This window comes from Canis lupus, chromosome 38, assembly GCF_003254725.2.
Source record: "Canis lupus dingo isolate Sandy chromosome 38, ASM325472v2, whole genome shotgun sequence".
Lineage (NCBI taxonomy): Eukaryota > Metazoa > Chordata > Mammalia > Carnivora > Canidae > Canis > Canis lupus.
In genome coordinates, this window is record NC_064280.1 from 18,400,707 (window position 1) to 18,418,922 (window position 18,216).

General features: G+C 48.1%; 1 long non-coding RNA gene across 26 annotated transcripts in view; it reads left to right on the forward strand.

Annotated features, from left to right (window-relative positions):
* The window catches only part of LOC112643077 (uncharacterized), a 68,243-nt gene extending 52,398 nt beyond the window's left edge, over window positions 1–15,845 (forward strand). For 8 of the 26 annotated variants that reach the window (XR_007409078.1, XR_007409085.1, XR_007409082.1 and 5 more), the window contains 5 exons: window positions 1,509–1,591; window positions 1,986–2,081; window positions 8,714–8,911; window positions 13,215–13,369; window positions 13,809–15,843. This is a non-coding gene — a long non-coding RNA (uncharacterized LOC112643077). Of the gene's footprint in view, window positions 1–1,508; window positions 1,592–1,985; window positions 2,082–2,624; window positions 2,790–8,713; window positions 8,912–13,214; window positions 13,370–13,808 lie in introns of those variants that run through there. The other 18 variants (XR_007409084.1, XR_007409098.1, XR_007409086.1 and 15 more) reach the window with 16 other exon arrangements.
* The last annotated feature ends 2,371 nt before the right edge of the window (window positions 15,846–18,216 follow it).

Here is an 18,216-nt window from a genome sequence, read left to right on the forward strand (position 1 = left end):
TGAATTTGGTGGGGGGAACACAATTCAGTGCATAACACCTGTTGATTAACTCAGGCTTCCATGCATGCCATTTGCTCTGTCTTGCATACCCTTTCCCTTTGCCAGACCAATCCCTATTCATTTCTTAAAACCCATATAAAAGCTTATGTCCTCTGTGAAGCCTTGCTTGGCTCTCCTCTGGGCTCCTTGTAGCATTTCGTCCAGCTCTCCGTTAGAGAAGTTGCCACTTTGTATGAGAGCACATTTACATGTCCATCTTTCCCTGGAGTCTTTGAGTATTTTGAGGGACTGGGCTTGTGCAGTATTCTTCTCAAGGCCCTGTCTGGCACAGGTATGGTTCAGGCATTGAATGACAGGATGAAAGGGGCAACAAAGCTGCAGCCTGGACAGCAACAGTTAACCTTGACTGGGAGCACTTCCTGTGTGCATTATAGGCCCCATTTCAGTCCTTGAAGGAAGGCGGAGGTACTATCCCCATTTTTTCTCTTTTTTTTAGATTTTATTTTTTAAGATTTTATTTGAGAGAAAGAGTAAGAATGACAGGGAAGGAGCAAAGGGAGAGGGAGAGAAAGAGAGGGAGAATCAGGCTCCCCACTGAGTGGGGAGCCCAAGCAGAGCCCTATCCCAGGCCCCCTGTGATCATGACCTGAGCCAAAGTCAGTCCTTAACCGACCGAGCCACCCAGGTGCCCCACCCTTCATGTATTAAGAATTGATGTTCTCTCTCTCTCTCTCTCTCAAATAATAAATAAAATCTTTAAAAAAAAAGAAAAGAGGGGGGTTGCCTGAGTGGCTCAGTCTGTTAAGTGTTTGCCTTTGGCTCAGGTCACGATCTCAGGGTCCTGGGAGCCAACCTGGCAATGGGCTCTCTGCTCAGCGGGAGTCTGCTTCTCCCTCTCCCTTTGCCCCCTCCTTGTTTCTGCTCTCTCTCTCTCTCAAATGAATAATAAAATCTTTAAAAATAATTTAAAAAAAGAATGGATGTGCTAACCAGATTTCAGTGTAACTCCTAAGGCAACCTCTGAAAAACAGTTATATGCCATTTCCTTAACCTGATGTCATTTTTAATTTGTATCTGGAAGTTATAAGACTGGTTTTCTTTTAAACTATCCTTAGAGAGGATGCTTCGTAGAGCCACATTGACCTTGCCCTTGCTGGTATGAATCAGGCTTATGTGCCATTTGAGGCTGTGCCTCTCATTTGTTTTCCAGGCAATTTCCATGTTAGCTTGAGCTGGTGCCCCTGGTCTGTGCCACACACCTGTTTTGGTGTATAATTTGAAGAGCAAAAATCACTCAGTGAAAAAAAATTAAGTCAATACACAAGCTAAGGCTCCGAGAACATTTCAGTTAGGGGGACAGGCTTGGTTACTGCTTGATTGTTCTGGCCACCTATACAGGATAATAAAAATGACTGTAATTTCTTGACCACCTTTTGTGTTTCAACATCCACACTGCCTTAATCCCCATGATCGTCCTATAAAGTAAGTGGACTTTCTTCATTTTACAGAGGAAGAAGTCTTGTATCAGAAAGTCGCAGGACTTGCCCAAGGTCTCCCTGGACAGAACAGAGGCCTTGGGAACTGGACCAAGGTTAGTCTTACATCAAACCCCTACCGTCTTCACCTGTGTGTTACAGAGTTGGATGGTGCTGATAGCATAGTGTCTGCAGGCACCCAACATCCCAATCTAGTGTGTGACATCACCAGCCTGTGTTCCCTGAGTGTGACCTCGTGCCCATTGCTGGCCTCAGAATCTCCAGCTGGCATTCTGCATCGCCAGTTACCTGGGCAGCCTATGCTGGAAGCAATGCTTGCTCATTGTTCTGTAGGGTTGGAGGTTCCTCTGGACATTTCCCCAGGCAGAGGGCAGGTGGGGCCAGAGTAAGGATATAGTGGGTGACAGCTGGCGTAGTAGCGTGATAGCAGGGACTCGGGCTGACTTGCTTAGTGAGATGTGTTTAAATCTGTCCCTGACCTTTTCCCAGGCATTCTGTCTCCATCTTGTCTCTGCTTCTGGTGTGAAGGTTCTGGACAAATTTAATGATGAATAATGACGAAAACTCAAGAAATGTCCCCATGAGGTAGGATTTTTTATCTCGAAAATAGGGAGTCCGTGGGCAAGTGGAAACTCCAGGCAGCTCCCAAATAAAGACCTGGGTGGCCGTCCTCATTCTTTCCCACACGGAGAAAATTTTGATGGAAACTGTAATTCTGCAGAGCTGGAACAACTTGAAAATAGTTCTCCAGGCTATAGAGTCTACACCACGAAAACCAATCTGATCTCTTGAGCCAAAGATCAAACGTTTTGCCAAGATGTGGTTTTCCAATTGTCATTTCAGCTTCCAGGTGGGGAAGCAATTGTTTATAAGTTTTAATACACAGAAGCTAAGTCTCTGTTGCCACGAGGAGGGAGTTGGTTAAAGCAACTAACTGAACAATTTGGTCTACACACCTGGAGATTTACTGACCGGTGTCTAGACATCACTGCGTTTATCCCGGTTTCAATTTTGTGGTTTACCAGTGTCCAGAAGTTTGGTTTGATTCAGAACTTCTGCTTTTGGAATCTGGCCTTGAATGAGTGCTTCCTTGTATTTTATTTTATTTTTTTTTTTGGTTCTCCACAGCTGGAATCAGACACTAGATAGTGTGAAGTGAAGTGCTGAAGCCATCCACTGTGGGCTTCCAGGATGGCTCCCTGGCTGTGGGAGGACAGGGGCCCCGTGAGGCTCACATGGACTCCGTTCTTTTGACATAACATGGGCTGGAGAGACTCCAGCTCTGGTATTTTATATTTTTCCATGCTAGTGGTTCAGCCAGCACATGGGAAATGGGATTTGGGTGGGGCCTCCAGGCAACAAATCCAAACTGAAGTGAGAATGAGTCCTCTAAGGCCAACTGTGAAAATGTACATGGGCACGCAGCCCAAATGTCTGAAGGACAGTGGGAAGGGTTGAAGTGGGATCAAGAACACTTTTAGTGACACATTGAAAACACCACTTATCCAACCTGGCAGTTCTTTATGTGCACTGAGGTTGGGTTATGGGAAGGGCCGCTGAACATTGTCTCAGATCAGTAAAAAATGGCGGAGGCACAGCATGAGGAACCTATTTTGAAGATGTTTTAGATTTTTTTGCTTGATTGATAGATACATTCCTTAAAAGAGAAAGAAAGAAAGAAAGAAAGAAAGAAAGAAAGAAAGAAAGAAAGAAAAGAAAAGAAAAGAAAGAATAACCTTCTTATGAGGCAAAGTAGTTAGCTTTGAGTGGGATCCTGGGATGTATCAATCATCGATTACTTTCCTCCTCTAATTGCTCCTGCACTCCCAGGAGGTAGGTCTCTCAAGCCCAAGGGGATGCCAGGGACAGCGGCTGCTGGGCTTCTCAACTTGGTCCTAACACTGGACTCCCTTGGGGATATTATAGAAATACGGATGCCTGGGCAGCATTCCAGGCAAATTAAATCAGAATGCCTGCCCCCCTCACCACCCATCCACATGTTTTAACACCCTTTCTAGGCATTCTGCTGTGCAGTCAGGGTTGAGAAGCACCAAACTAGTCGAATCTGACATGAAGAAATTAGGTGTCCAGACCAGACTCTCATTTAGCCCCCTTGTGCCACATTAGATCGCTTCTTTTTTTTTTTTTTTTTGTACTTTTGCCATAAATTAAAAGCACACTTCAAAATGTAGGTTTACCAAGTACCTTTAAGAAATGGATTTCCTTTTAAGGCAAACAGTGATTTAATCACCACTGCACCAATGCTTTTCTTCAGGAGCCTCTGACTGGTGTGAGTTTATTGTCTGGGGTCAGCTGAGCTGAACGTGGGCTCCTTTGTGGCTTCTCTATTGCTGGCCTGACAGGCTGGCCGTCTGTTTCTCCTCCAGGAACCTTGCACACTCCTTTGATTCACCTTGTTTTGGGGAAACACTCTCTGTGAACCTCTAGCTGGTGATACATATATCTCCCAGAGAAATGTTTCACAGAACTTGCTTCATCTGGGGACCATGTGTCCAGGAGAGCTATGGTGTTTTGGCTGAGGGCACATCCACACACCTGTGCCAGCATTAACCTACAGACATCTGGTTACCAACTGAATGACAGCCAGCCATGTAAACTTACTGTTTTATGTTCAGCCCACTGTATTGGCCCCAGTGCAACTAAAACTCTTAGCTAGACTTACCACTTAAGCACTTATAAACAAGATTTCAAGATGTTCTATGAAAAAAATTGGTATTTCTTCTTGTGTTAAAAGAATGGACAAATCAGGGCATCTCTGTGGCTCAGTCTGTTGAGTGTCTGACTCTTGATTTAGGCTCCGGTCATGATCTTAGTGTTGTGAGATGGAACCCCATGTTGGACTCCACGCTCAGTGTGGAGTCTGCTCGAGATTCACTCTCTCCCTCCTCCTCTGCCCTTCCCCCTGCTTGCACCTTCTCTCTCTCTAAAGAAATAAAATCTTTTTTAAAAAAGGAAAAATCTATGATGTAATTTTTAAGGTATTTAAAGAAATCACCTCATCTAGACTAATGGTCTTTAGGTTGGGCCATATTAGACTCTTCTGGGAGATTAAAAAAAAAAAACCTCTCACCTGGACCCCACCTAAGAGATTCTGATACAGTTGGTCTGGGGTGGGACAAGAGTGCAAACACTTCTGAATCTCCTCACTGACTCAAGTGTGAAGCCTGGGTTGATCCTAAAACAAGGCTTTGAGCTCTGGGTTTTTCACTGTGACCTCAGTGCTATAGCCATTTCATTCATTTTATTTATTCAATAAATTTATGTTTAAGAGGAAAAATATTTTTGAAATACTTCCCTTAGTATCTTTTCCTCCAATTGTCTGTAGTTTTTTTCTTCACCTTTGCAACCTCATTATGGCTAGAGCAGAGATTTATCACCCGTGGGAAGGAGAAGGTGGGTCCTGCCAAGAAAGGTGATTTGCAACCCTAGATGCCCTTTAGAACCACTTGGGAAGCTTTAAAAAATTGCCAGTGTCTGGGATCCACTCCAGACTAATTAAATCAGGACTGGGGGGATGGGCCCAGGGCTTAGTATAAAAGTGTTCAAGCATGAGGCTTTTCTGTTATGTAGCCAAGGTGCAGAACGATGGTTCTAGTAAGAAATAGATAACTTAGCAACTTGCAATGAGAGTCTTATTTATTAAAATCTTGCATAGTGTAACCCTAACGTTTGAGGTTAGGGGAAATCATCTAGGTACTTGTAACTGGAAAAGATGGAGGTTAGTTATATTATTGACATGATTTTATGTTTTAATCTTATATTTATTGAACAACTACTATATGCAAGGAAAGACCTCCTGGGAACTTTCTGTTTGATTATTCTGGGTCAGAAAGGAGACCAGGGTGGATATATGGGTCTGGGTCCCATCAGGAAAGAGATGGCACCCCGCACTGGATATCTGAGTAGGATTTAATAACTGGGGACTGTTGGGATACCTGGGTGGCTCAGCGGTTTAGTACCTACCTTCAGCCCAGGGCATGATCCTGGAGTCCTGGGATTGAGTCCTGCATCGGGCTCCCTGCATGGAGCCTGCTTCTCCCTCTGCCTGTGTCTCTGCCTCTCTCTCTCTGTGTCTCTCATGAATAAATAAATTAAATCTTAAAAAAAAAAACAGGGACTATTTATCATGATACAGGTAGGATTTAGGGAACCTGACAAGGAAAGGTCCAGCTCGTAGGACTGGCTAGTAACAGGGGGAGCCATGGGCATCCCCAGGCTGGAGGGGCCAGGCCGGCTAGCGGTGTCGGGAGGGCATGTGACAGAAGCCGTGAGCAACTTGAGAAGGACATGGCTTCACACGGGGACCCTTCCTGTGTAAGAAAATTCCAGTTGAGTTCCTGTCTCATGCAGCCAAGAGTACTAAGTCATTCACACCTGAGCCTGGGGTTGAGGAGGTACAGTGACAGGGTCTACATCTCGAAACTGGGTACACAAAAAGGAGGTGGCGGGTAGGCCCTACGTCCGGCGTGGAAAGCTGGTATTCCAGTAGTTCCAGAACCACTGGCTCGTCTCATGGGACACTGACTCCCCAGCTCACCAGGGCTGGAGCTTCTAGCAGCAGCACAGAAAATGTCAGCACATCGTTCATTCATCTACACATTTACTCATTCCTTGGAAATGGAGAAATAGTTAATGGCTACCAACTGCTAGGCCCTGTTCTAGGATATCAGAGCGTGGCTTCTTGCGACAGGAGCTAGAGCAGCAATGGAGAAGCCCCAAAGGAGCCCATGTTTGACTCAGGTGGCCCCAAACAGTAGACCTTCACACCCGTCAGAGGGTCATGGATGTGGTGGTGATTAGATCACCACTTCCTCTAAAATAAAATCCATTTCTTAAAGATGCTTTGTAAACTTAGAGTTTGCTTTATGCTTTTAATTCATGGTAACACCACAACAAGGGAAAGCAACTTGGTGTGGAGTGGCAGTGCTGAAGAGGAAGTCGGCTTTGACACGGACTGGCCATGTAGCACTCCACTGTAGCTCTGGAAATTTCTGCTGTCGTTTTCCTAGGTGTCAGGATGTGACTTGGGCACTGGCGGTGGGGTGGACGGGTGAGAGATGCTGCTAGAGAAATTCAGGAAAGGAGGCCCTTCCTTGTGGCTAGAGATGGTTTCCAGAAGAAGGGAGTGATTTGAATTCATTCACAAACACATTTGTTGGAGGACTACAGGGCTAGGTGGCAGGGACCCCCGGATCACGATAGAACCTTTGCCCTCAAGGAGCCCGTGGCTTCATGGCGATTCAAGTGAGCACGACATTGTTTATCTGGAGTTTTGTGGGGTTGTCTGAGAAATCTCTTGAAAATGGCTCAGTCATCTTCAAAAGAAGGATTTGACAACTTGCCCCACACTAGCCTGCATATTTGTGACTTGCGTGCTGTGTGCACACATGTGCTCGCCTGTACACACGACCCTCATCTAGAAAGACTTCTCTACTGGGATGAGGTGGGGGGGGAAGGAGGGAGCACCAGTAGTTTTTTTTCTTAAAGTCTTTCTGGTGCAAACGTAAGCAGGATCCCAACTCAGCACAGGCTGCAACGGTAAGAAAAATCAGATCTACACGATCTGCTCTCTTTGGACTCAAAACAAGGTGACATCGGCAGGATGTTGGGATTTCAGGACGAGTCCTAGAGTCCAGTCAAATGGCTTCACTTCATGATTCCTCAGAACAGGGACTTGTTTCCTGTGAGCCCCTCAACATCTTTGGCGGTGGTGGTGGTGTGTGTGGGACTTTGGCCGAAATCTTTGAACACCAAAAGCAAAGCCAAAGCCCAGAACGAGGCACGTGTCTGAGAACACGTGGAAGCCCGTGAGGTTATTGTGCTTCCCGGGGCCCTTGTCATAATGTACGTGCCTTCCGTCCCAACTTTGAGCAAGTGACCGTTTGCTGAGATGTGAGGGTCTATCGCTCGTAAGGTTGATGGCTATGGAGATTCATCCAGAATAGACCAACGGTTATCATTTCAAGTTGCAGGCTGGTTGGCCAGTGCTAGTGTTTGCCAATGGGGAGCAGCACCAAGGGAGACAGGTGTACCAGTGGGGGGATCTCAGTGAGAACCCGAGACTGAACTGGGTCCCAGAAGGAGGAGCATGGGAGAGGATGGATGTGTTGATGAGATCTATTTAGGGACATCACAGAGGTACCTTTTGAAGAGAGAGGAAAGACAAAAGGAAGGACCCCCTTTATAACCTGGAAGTTTGGGGTCTTCTCAGTTCCCGAAGACACAAGGGTATCTCATCATTGTGGGTGGATGCCCCTTGAATGCCACAAATTTTCTTTCTGCATGTACCCAGGGTCCTTTGGGGTGTTGATGCGGTCCCACAGGAGTGGGACTCCCAAGGAGCCAGGAATGGTGGCTGCCCCTTCCCGAGGTCATCCTAGCATCTCCCACCCTGCTGTTGTCAAGCCTCTGACCTCATTTGCTTCTGACGTGTCTCCTGAACTTCAGGTGACCTATATTTAGATTATGTAAAAAAAGGATAGAAAGCAAATGGCCTTTTTGCGCTAAGGTCAGAGTTCAGCTGTGCTTGATAATGTCGCTTTGATCTCCAGGACCCTGCCTGTCGAGATCTATGGTGTCTGTCAACCAACTTCGCCCTGCACTTGACCTTTTGCTTGCCTGGACCTGTAGTTATTGCCAAGACTCTAATCCCTCAGCATGTCACTTCTGGAAAAAAAAAATCCCAAAGCTTGAGATTCAGGCATTCCAGATTCTGCTCTGGCCCCTCACAAAGACGTTTAATATGAAGGCTTTTTGAAATTAAAAAAAAAAAAAAAAACCCAAGAGGGTGAAGAAGTGGTCTTCAGAGGAAATTTCAAACAAATGATGGGATCAGTGATGCAGAACTCAGCAACAGCAGCTTGCTTGGCCAGAGGCTTCCAGAAGGCACTTGGAAACCTAAGTGGATTCTAACAGAGCTGGCTGGGATGGAGAGATTCTTTGCTGCAGCTCCCCGTCTGGGGGCAGGTGACCCTTCAGCGATCAAAGACAGATGCTTCTCTCCTGTCTTTTCGAGAAGTTCTCAGCATGTTTTCCTTTGATTTGCTCATTTTGATATTTTATCACCCTGGCAGCTAAAAAGTGCTTCCTTATGTCCAGCTGGAATCTTTGCTACTTAATTTAAACATCGATTTTCCATCCCTCGTCAATTTGGGTTATTTATTTAACTTTTTTTTTTTTTTATGGATCCTTTCCAGATGTGCGTGTGGTTTTCCCAGTGTGGTGCATCAGCTTGGACAGGATACTCTCTGAGGTTCTGATGGCTACCCAGGACATCGGGGCCATTGGCCTCAGACTCGGGAACCGCCCGGTCCTCTGTCTGCCGAGGACCCATTGCTTGACCTTGGACAAGTCGCTTTCCCTGTCCGGGCATCATCACGTCCCTCCTCCCTGAGGTGAGGGAATCCATCGCACCACCTCTGAGATGTCTCCCAATTTGGATAATTGTGTGATTTTGCTAAGAACACTGGATCTGAACAGGTCATCTGTGCTTAGCATGCAACAGAGACCCGAGGAGGATTTGGCAAGCAGGATTCAGCCCCAGGGATGGCCACCGACGGTTTCTATCGGCACTGACTGAGCCTTTCAGCCGAAGCCCTCCGTCCCTCCCAGGAGCCATCTGTCTCTTGTAGAAGTAGGTGCCGGCACCAGTGGTGAAGCACCTTTCTTCACTAAGTGCAGCAGGTGTCTTGGAGCACTCGGGACCTGTTTCTAGTCCCTTCTTTGCTGTCAAAGCCAATCTGTGAAAATGCCTCTGTGATTCCAGAAGGAAAACAAGTGCCCGTGAGGAAGAGGTTATAAATACATCCAATTATAAATATATCCCATTAAAAATAGATATTGACGAGCAGCTCCAGACAGAGTTGGGCTTGGCAGGCTCGGCCGAGGAGAAAAAAGTAGCCTAGTGTCCAGAAAGTCATACAGCTGACTGTTGAACAACATGGGTTTGAACTGTGTACATCCACTAAATATGTGGATTTGTTTTGGGAAATATAGCCCAGTACTGTATTTTCCCTTATGGTTTTCTTAATTACATTTTCTCTTTTCTGGCTTTATTGTCAGAATACAGTGTTGAATACATGTAACATCCAAAATACATATTAATTGACTGTTGATATGATTGGTAAGGCTTCCAGTCAATAGTAGGCTCTTAGTGGTTATGTTTCTGGGGAATCAGAACTTATATGTAGATTTTCAACTGTGTGGGCAGATCGAGGGTGGGGAGTCAGCTCCCCTAACCCCTATACTGCACAAGGGTCAACTGTAATATTTTCTTGAACTGTTCCTCAGTAATATCTTTGGGGTTGTAAATGACTCTTAATTAGCTACTAAGTCGGGCAGGGTGGTCAGAGAAGGGTTTGGCTTAGAAAGTCCAGTATAAATAGAATTAGGACTCAATAAATACTTCCTTTCCCTATGTCACAGAACTTTGACCTTTCTTCAGTGAAGGGTTAGGGGTGACTGTGTTCTGGGACTTTGGAAAGAGAGTGTGGCACGCAGTCCCTAACATCCCTGGTCTTTATAAACTTCAGGGGGCCCCTTGGAAGGATGGTGGAAGGAACGATGACTCCAGAATCAGAGGGCCCGGGCTTCCACCTTGGGTCTAGCATGTTCCAGTTGGGTGACCTCACGGAAACCCATTCACTCCTTAAAGCCTTGGGTGTATATTAATGATGATGTGAGGTGATAGATGAGAAGGCAACCTAGCAAAATATCTAGCGTGTGGGAAAGACTCAAACTTTAATTTCTTGCAGTGACTGGTCAGTCTGGGGTCAGGGCTGCTGGAGGGACCACAGCACAGTGGCTCAGGGACGTGTGCTGCAGCTGAGACGCTCCTGGGACCTCCCTCAGGCCGGGTGATGAGCGCCTATCCCCACTGTATGGGTTTGCTAGGGCTGCCGTGACATATCCTGGGTGGCTCCAACAGCAGGAATCTATTTTCTCTCAGCTCTGGAGTCTGGAGTCTGAGAGTGAGGTGCTGACAGGGTTGGTTTCCTGGAGGACTCTCTGCTGGGCTTGCAGATGGCTGACCTCTTGCTGCCTCTTCACCTGGCCAACTCTCTCCTGTGGCCACCCCTCTCCTGTGGCTACCCCTCTCCTGTGGCCATCCCTCTGTGCACATGCACTCAGGGGTCTCTCTGCATGTACTGCTCTCCTCTTCTTAATAAGGTTGAGGGTCAGATTGGATCATGGCCACTCTAACATTGTCATGTCAACATCATCATCTCTTTATTTTTATTTTGTTCTAATGTTTTGACTTATTTATTAGAGAGAAAGCACAAGTGAGGCGTGGTGGGGCAGAGGCAGAAGCAGACCTTGCTAAGCAGGGAACTTGATGACTTGGGACTCGATCCCAGGACCCTAAGATCATGACCTGAGCCAAAGGCAGACGCTTCACCCACTGAGCCACCCAGGTGCCCCATCATCATCTCTTTAGAGGTCGAATTTCCACAGTCCCATCCTGAGGTACTAGGGTTAGGATTTCAACATGGGTATTTGCAGGGAGGCAGAGCTCAGGCCACAAGGCCAAGCACTCACTGAGCCTGCCTGTGGAGCTGAGATCGCAGGGCCGTGGAGGGCTTTGCAATCCTGCTCCCCCATGAGAGTCTATGCTCAAGGCCCATCCTCCCTGCTCCCTCGCTCTTCCTTTCTCTTCTGGGAGGAAGACTCCAGCTAACACTTCCATTTTGACAACTGATCACCACTCCTTTTTATTTTTTTTAATTTTTATTTATTTATGATAGTCACACACACACAGAGAGAGAGAGAGGCAGAGACATAGGCAGAGGGAGAAGCAGGCTCCATGCACCGGAAGCCCGATGTGGGATTTGATCCCGGGTCTCCAGGATCGCGCCCTGAGTCAAAGGCAGGCGCCAAACCGCTGCACCACCCAGGGATCCCCACCACTCCTTTTTAAGAGGAGATTCTCGATGTGTGGTTCTTCAGGTTTATAAGCAAGGACTCTGAAGTCCTTGGGTTCTGGGGTGAACCCCTGGGAATCAGGGGGGCCTCTTAGAACCACCTCATACAATGGCTTCTGAGCATTGAAGGCTGTGCTCTTGGCTGGCCTGTGTGAAGCCAGGAGACTGGATGCCAGAGCCACACCCCAAGGGGACTGAAGGGGGTTCCCATCTTCTGTGCCTCCCCCTTTGCTTCCCTCAGCACCCCTCCTACATGGTGCCTCATCCAAAACTCCGGACACTCGGCCAGCTGTTTGGAACGTAAGAAATAACCACAGCCAGAGGCATCTTGGGCCCAAACTCACAATCCTTCCTCCCTCCCCCCATCCCCTTCCACCCTTGTCTCCTCTCGGTCCCCCTCCCTTTCTCCTCCCCCTTCCTTTTCTCTCCCCCTCCCTCCCCCTCCCTCCAGCCCCCCCCAATCTACCTCCATTTTATTGCTCATTTTCCAAGTGCCTCTGTGTCCCCCCTTCCCATTCTTATCTCTCTCAAGGCTTAATTTGGTTTCCTAGAGACATTGGGTCTTTGCCAGTCAAGGTCTGATCCATGAAAACATAAGTATTTACCAACCTAACAATTATAGCCAAGCCCTATGTTTCTTCTATAAGCACGATCCCTTCTCTTGCAATGCTCACCTAGAGTACTAGCTTCTCGTGAACAGGATGGGCCCTCAGTGCAATGCCTCCCACATACAAAATACCCAAACACTGAAGAAAGCAGTGCCGCTTTCAAGAATAAGGCTACCCTCTGAGAAGCTCAGGCCTGCAGTTAGCTCTAAGGGAACACCCTCGGTGACCCAGACCTGGGGTTGCAGTGTGCTACCGGCGTGGGGCTTCCTTACTCTCGGTGATGCACTGAGCTTAGCCATAGATAGAGCTACGGCACTTATTTAAAGAACAAGCCACAAATATGACTCCTGACAATAAAATATAAAACAGGGCCCCCTGGGAGGCTCAATCGGTTGAGCATCTGCCTTCAGCTCAGGTCATGATCCCGGGGTCCTGGGATCGAGCCCCACGTTGGGTTCCCTACTTCACGGGGAGCCTGCTTCTCCCTCTCCCTCTGCTGCTCCCCCTGCTTGTGCTCTCTCTCTGGCTCTCAAATAAATAAAGAAAATCTTTTATATATATATATAATCTTTATTATATATTAATATATATTAATATATATAAGATATATCTATCTATCTATAAAGCAGAAAATCATTTTGTTTACATAGACATAAATGTCTGGGTAAAATGCAATTTTGTCATGATCATCCATTTAAAGAAATATTTTCCCCTCTTTTGGCTTCCGAGTTAGAAATTCTGTCCTAGGGCAGCCCCGGTGGCTCAGAGGTTTAGCGTCGCCTTCAGCCCAGGGTGTGATCCTGGGGACCCAGGATCGAGTCCCACATCATGCTCTCTGCATGGGGCCTGCTTCTCCCTCTGCCTGTGTCTCTGCGCCTCTCTCTCTGTCTCTCATGAATAGATAAATAAAACCTTAAAAAAAATTCTGTCCTAGGTACTTATTCTAATAAGATGGGGGCGGTGGGCTCTGAACCTGGTCCTAATCTCATTTCTGCCCCTCACTGCCCCATGGGAGGAAGCAGAGGGCACTGAGAAAGCTGAACAGCTTTTGATCTCCCATCCCTGACCTTCCCTACATTCCTCTCCATTTAGTAGAAATAAGAAACAAGGGTTGGGCACAAGCGTGAGACGTGCCCTTGTCCTTGTTCACCCATCTACGCATTCAACAGTGACTTGTTCAGCACCTACTGAGCCAGACGTTTTGCCAGGACCAGGTGCTACAGAGACGAGAACATCACAATGCCTGCCTGCAAGAAGCTCACGGCCTGCCGGGGGAGCAGGAATGCAACCAAGTCATTCCTGTATGCTGAGATACGAGAAATAGGTACGAAACACTGTGGGAGGATGGAAGAGGGGTCTCCCTCTTTGCATGAACGGAAAGAAGGTTAGAGACCTTGGAATGAGGCCTTGAAGGATGAGCACAGTTCTGCTTGATGGATTGGAGTGGTAAGGGCCACCTAGCGCTGTGGTGTCCCATATAGTAGCCATTAGCCACAGGAGCTGTTTGGATTTAAATTACTTAAAATTGGGGCAGCCGAGGTGGCTCAGCGGTTTAGTGCCGCCCTCAGCCCAGGGCCTGATCCTGGAGATCCAGGATGGAGTCCCAGGTTGGGCTCCCTGCATGGAGCCTGCTTCTCCCTCTGCCTGTGTCTCTGCTTCTCTCTGTGTCTCTCATGAATAAATAAATAAAATCTTTAAAAAAATTACTTAAAACTGAACAAAATGACAAACTTAGTTTCTCAGTTGTTCTGGTCACGTTTCAGGTGCTCAAAAGCCACACCTGGCAAGTGGTTACCACGCTGGACCGGGAAGCTACAGAACGTGTCCATCCCTGCAGAAAGTTCTATTTGACAGAGCTGTTCTGGACAGAAGGACAGCATGCTGACTTCCCGGACACCATTAGCTTTGGTCTGAAGATGCTTTTTTGTGCCGTGGGCCTTCGAGCCTTCAGAGCTGCCTCGTGGATAGAGAGTGGTCCACGGGGCAAGGCCTGGAAAGCTGGGTACCCAGTGATGACAGCGTGGGCCTGGTGGATAAGCCCTCCTCGGGGGGCTGGGCTGTGGATGTCTATGCTGCTCCTGGGTCCAAGCAGTCATCAGCAAGGACACAGCAGCTGCCTCGAATCTCATGCTACCTTGACATCTCCATTGGACATCCAGTGGGCATCCAACCCAGAACCCCTCGCCTCCCACACCCACCTGCTCCTCTGCAGTCCTGCCCCTCTTGGTTGATGGCACCGCTCAGGCCCAGACCCCGTGAGTTGCCTCACCTCCTCTTCTTCTCACTGCTCTATCCCTCCACCCAACCTCTTGGCGAGTCATGTTGGCTCTACCTTTCCCATATGGCAGGTGCTGACCACTTCTTACCATCTGCACTGCTGCCCCTGGTTTTGAAACTCCATTATCTCTCACCTGGATTTCTGCAGCGGCCTCCTAGGTGGTGTTCCAGCTGTCCCTCTTGCGCCCTCCCATACCTTCCGTCCCCAATAGAGCAGCTGGAGTGATACTGCTAAGAGTTAGGTCATTTCAGGCCTCTGCTTCAAAGCCTCCCAGTGCCCCCATTTTACTCAGAGTAAAAGTTAGATTCCTTACAATGTCCTGTCAAACCCTCTGTGACCATAGGACCTGGCCCCCTTCCCTCTCTGACTTCATCTCTTCCTCTTCTCCCCCTCATGTCCTCTGCTCCAGCTACGCTGGCCTCCTCCCTGTTCCCAAGGGCCTTTGCTCTGGCCGTCCCCTCTGCTTGGAAAGCCTTTTCTCCAGATAGCCATATTCCTTCGACTCTTTGCTCGAATGTCATCTTCTCAACAAAGCTTATGACAATCTTATTTAAAATAGTAACCTGCGTGCCTCCCTGTCTTTCCCCCAGCGTGCTCCATCCGCTTTACCCTGTGACACTCTTCCCTCACCTACCACATAGCACCTCCCCTGCTTCTTCATTTATTGATTGATTTTGCTCATTTTTGCTTCTCCGTCTCCCCTCACTAGAATATAGGTCAAAGGAAGGCAGGGGGCTTTGTCGGTTGTGTTTCTGGAGGTATCCTATGTGCCTAGAACACACCGTGGTTGGTGGTAAGTATTTGTGCTGTTGCTCTCATCCTTAGCCGCTCTCTGCTGCTGGGGGTGGGGTGGGGGGAAGGTCTCCTGTACCCAGGAGCCAATCTGCAGCCTGGGGTGGCAGTCCTAGCTTCTCTTTAGGATTGCCAGGTCAGGCTTCAGGAGTAGACTGGCCTACGGAAATTCTCGAGCTGAAGTTGAAGGCTCAAGCCTCAGGTGAGCTGACTCCAAATGAGTCTTCTGCTTTTCTGGGTGGAGCTGTAAGGAAGGGCCCCTGGGCAGGGTGGTGGGTTTGGGACACCCCCCACCCCCACTCCCCATTGCAGGGTACAGTTTAGCGCCCTTGCAGGATGTGTCCAAGGCAGCTGTCTCTTTTCAAAACTGCTCCATCATGCCCCCCGGTTGTAAGAGCCTCACGTGAGCATCTCTGATGATTCAGGAGCTGAATGGGAGGGGGAGGATTTCAGGCGTCAGAGCGGAGCTCCTCAATGGGTGGATGTGGACTCTTGAGTGCACGCACAAAGGGAGGGGAGGGCGGGCAGGGAGTGGAGAGCTCTGGGCCCCCCGCCCCCACCCCTAAGCGGTGGATTTTTCCTCTGTTCAGAGGGAACAGTAAAGCCTGCCTGTCTCCCTTTCAGTGTTGTGAGGATCAAGTGAAATAATGTATATGAAAATGTTCCAAAAAGAATAAAGAGCTTTGCCAGAATGAAAAATTGCTTTTATTCCAAATGATAAGTCAAGGGTGAGATTTCTAAGAAGTCATTTGTGTGGGCTGTTATCTCAAATCCTGTTTGTTTTAAAAAAAAAAAATCCAGGCCTGCCCTAGTCAAGAAAGAGGGGAAGTGTGCTATATGGCTTCTCAAATCTGTGGTCCAGCCACCCCCTCCACCCACCACCAAGATGCACATGTACTGCTCATCTGGGGCCTCAGCCTTGTGGAAAGTGGGGCCCATGTGGCTTGGTCATGAGGGTGGACCCACCTGCCTGCAGAGCTTCACTGTTCCCCCCGAAGGGTAGAGGGCAGTTGGGTTACTAACTTTGTTTGTTCAGGACCTGGGTGGGGACATCCGTGCTGTGCCAGGGGCCATGGTTATTGTCCACCTCACAGCACATCTGTGTCTACACTGTGATGATTCTTATTGTAAAAAATGAGAAAACTGAGGCTCAGGGAGGTTGATCATCTGTCCCAGGCTGCACAGCTTACTGGTAATTGGCGGAACTGGCATCGAATTCAGGTCTGTCTGGTTTCACAAGCCAAGCCCTTCCCTTGGTACTGTGCCCCCCATCCCCGCCTTCCCCGGGTCAGGGGACGGGCTCCAGTTTCAGCTCTTTCCCTTAGATGTGTGACCAGTGGCAAGTCGTTTAAACGTCTCTCGTGCATTTCCTCAGCCGCAGAAGGCAGTGATCACTTTGTCCCTCGCTGGGTGGTTGGGAGCATCGAATGAAATAATGTACACGGAACCATCTGAATATTGCAAAATGTCGCACGCAAGAGACGAATGACTATTACAATTTCGGATGCATTGCTGCTGTCCTATGAGGGCTTTGCTCAAGAACCTTCCATGAGTCACTCTTCCCTGGCCTGAGGGCTCCCGGCCTCCCGGGTTCCGGGCCTGCGCTCTCACTCTCTGTCCTCCACTCGGCCTTCCTCTGGGCAAGTGGCACATCCATGACCATCTCCCTGCCAGCACGGCTCTCTCCCCTCCTGCCCCACCCTTTCAAACCAAAATGCCAGTAATGACCTTGTTGATAACAAAATTAGCAAATAGAACTGCTGATTCTAGTCAATTGGGATCAATGAAAAAATGTTTTTCTTTTTAAACGTATCATTTATTTTTAAGGTCAGGAATATGTGGCTATAAATAATAATAATAAACATGAATATTAAAAAGTAAAAATATATAATACACTAGATTTCAGAAAAAGCATACATTTCAAAAAAGCGGGGAAATACAAGGAATGGGACTTTATTTATTTTAGAGAATCTACAGAATCATAAGATCACAACAGATGGACGGTTAAAAGTATTTGTTAGTGAAACCATAAGTAATTCATCAATTATTTATGTAATCCTCAAAAGGAAGACTTTACTTGTATTTTCTTTTCATTGTTGTGTCTATTCATATGCTATCCATGTCAGGGGAAAGTTCACTTTGTTTTGCCATCCTTTTCCTTATCTCTCTAGTTCCAACTTAAATGCAACTTTTCCCATTAAAAATTACCTTTGATCTTTCAAGTAAATTTAGCTCATGTGTCCTAAAATATCTTATAATTTTCATCTATTGTTCATTCTACTAAATAAATGTTTGTTCATGTAAAATAAACCAAGACAAATCTGACATCCATCTGGTCGGCCTCCTCCCGGGAGCCCCCCCTCGCAGCCTTACCTGCCTGCGCCACGTGCCTTTCCATGTGCTGCCCGGTGGCTGGGTGCAAGTGCTCTCCAGGTGTTTCATGGACTTGAGTGCTTCCCTGCAGGGAGGTTTTCGGGTCCTGCGGGGTTGTGGTCATGGGTTTGTGCTCCGTGAATGTCCTCACAGTGCCTCATCCGGTACTCAGGACCCATGAGTTAAACACTCAGGAAATGTCAACTTAGGGACCGAGGCAGAGTCTTGGATCCGTGCTTCTGCTTTCTCCTGTCGTGGCAGGTCATGGAGATCCTGGCACTTTGCCAGGCAGCCTCCTGCAGCCGCTAGGTCTCCTCCGGAAGAGGCGACTTTGTGCCCGAGCCCCCTCCTGTGTGCCTGGCCGGGCCTCTCCATCCTGGGCCCTGAGCTGAGCCCTGGCTTGTCTTCCAAGAACCTCGAGAGCAGAGAGCAGTCCCGACCTCCCTTGGGCAGGTAACAGGTGCTCAGCCCTTACACGTCACCAGGACAGGACCTTGATCTCGAAGGATCACGGAGAATCTGCCTCGGATTCCAAGGCTTCCCAGGTGCTTTTTATGATTCGGAATGGAGGCACAAGTACCCCTCAGGGAAGGGACGAAACAGGGAAAGTGTGGCTCTGGGGTCAGTCAGTCACAGCGGTTTGCACCCTGCCACTGGGCATGTTACTCCATCTCTCGGGGCCTCAGCGTCCCCGCGTGGAAACTGTGGATGACAGCAGCACAGCCAGT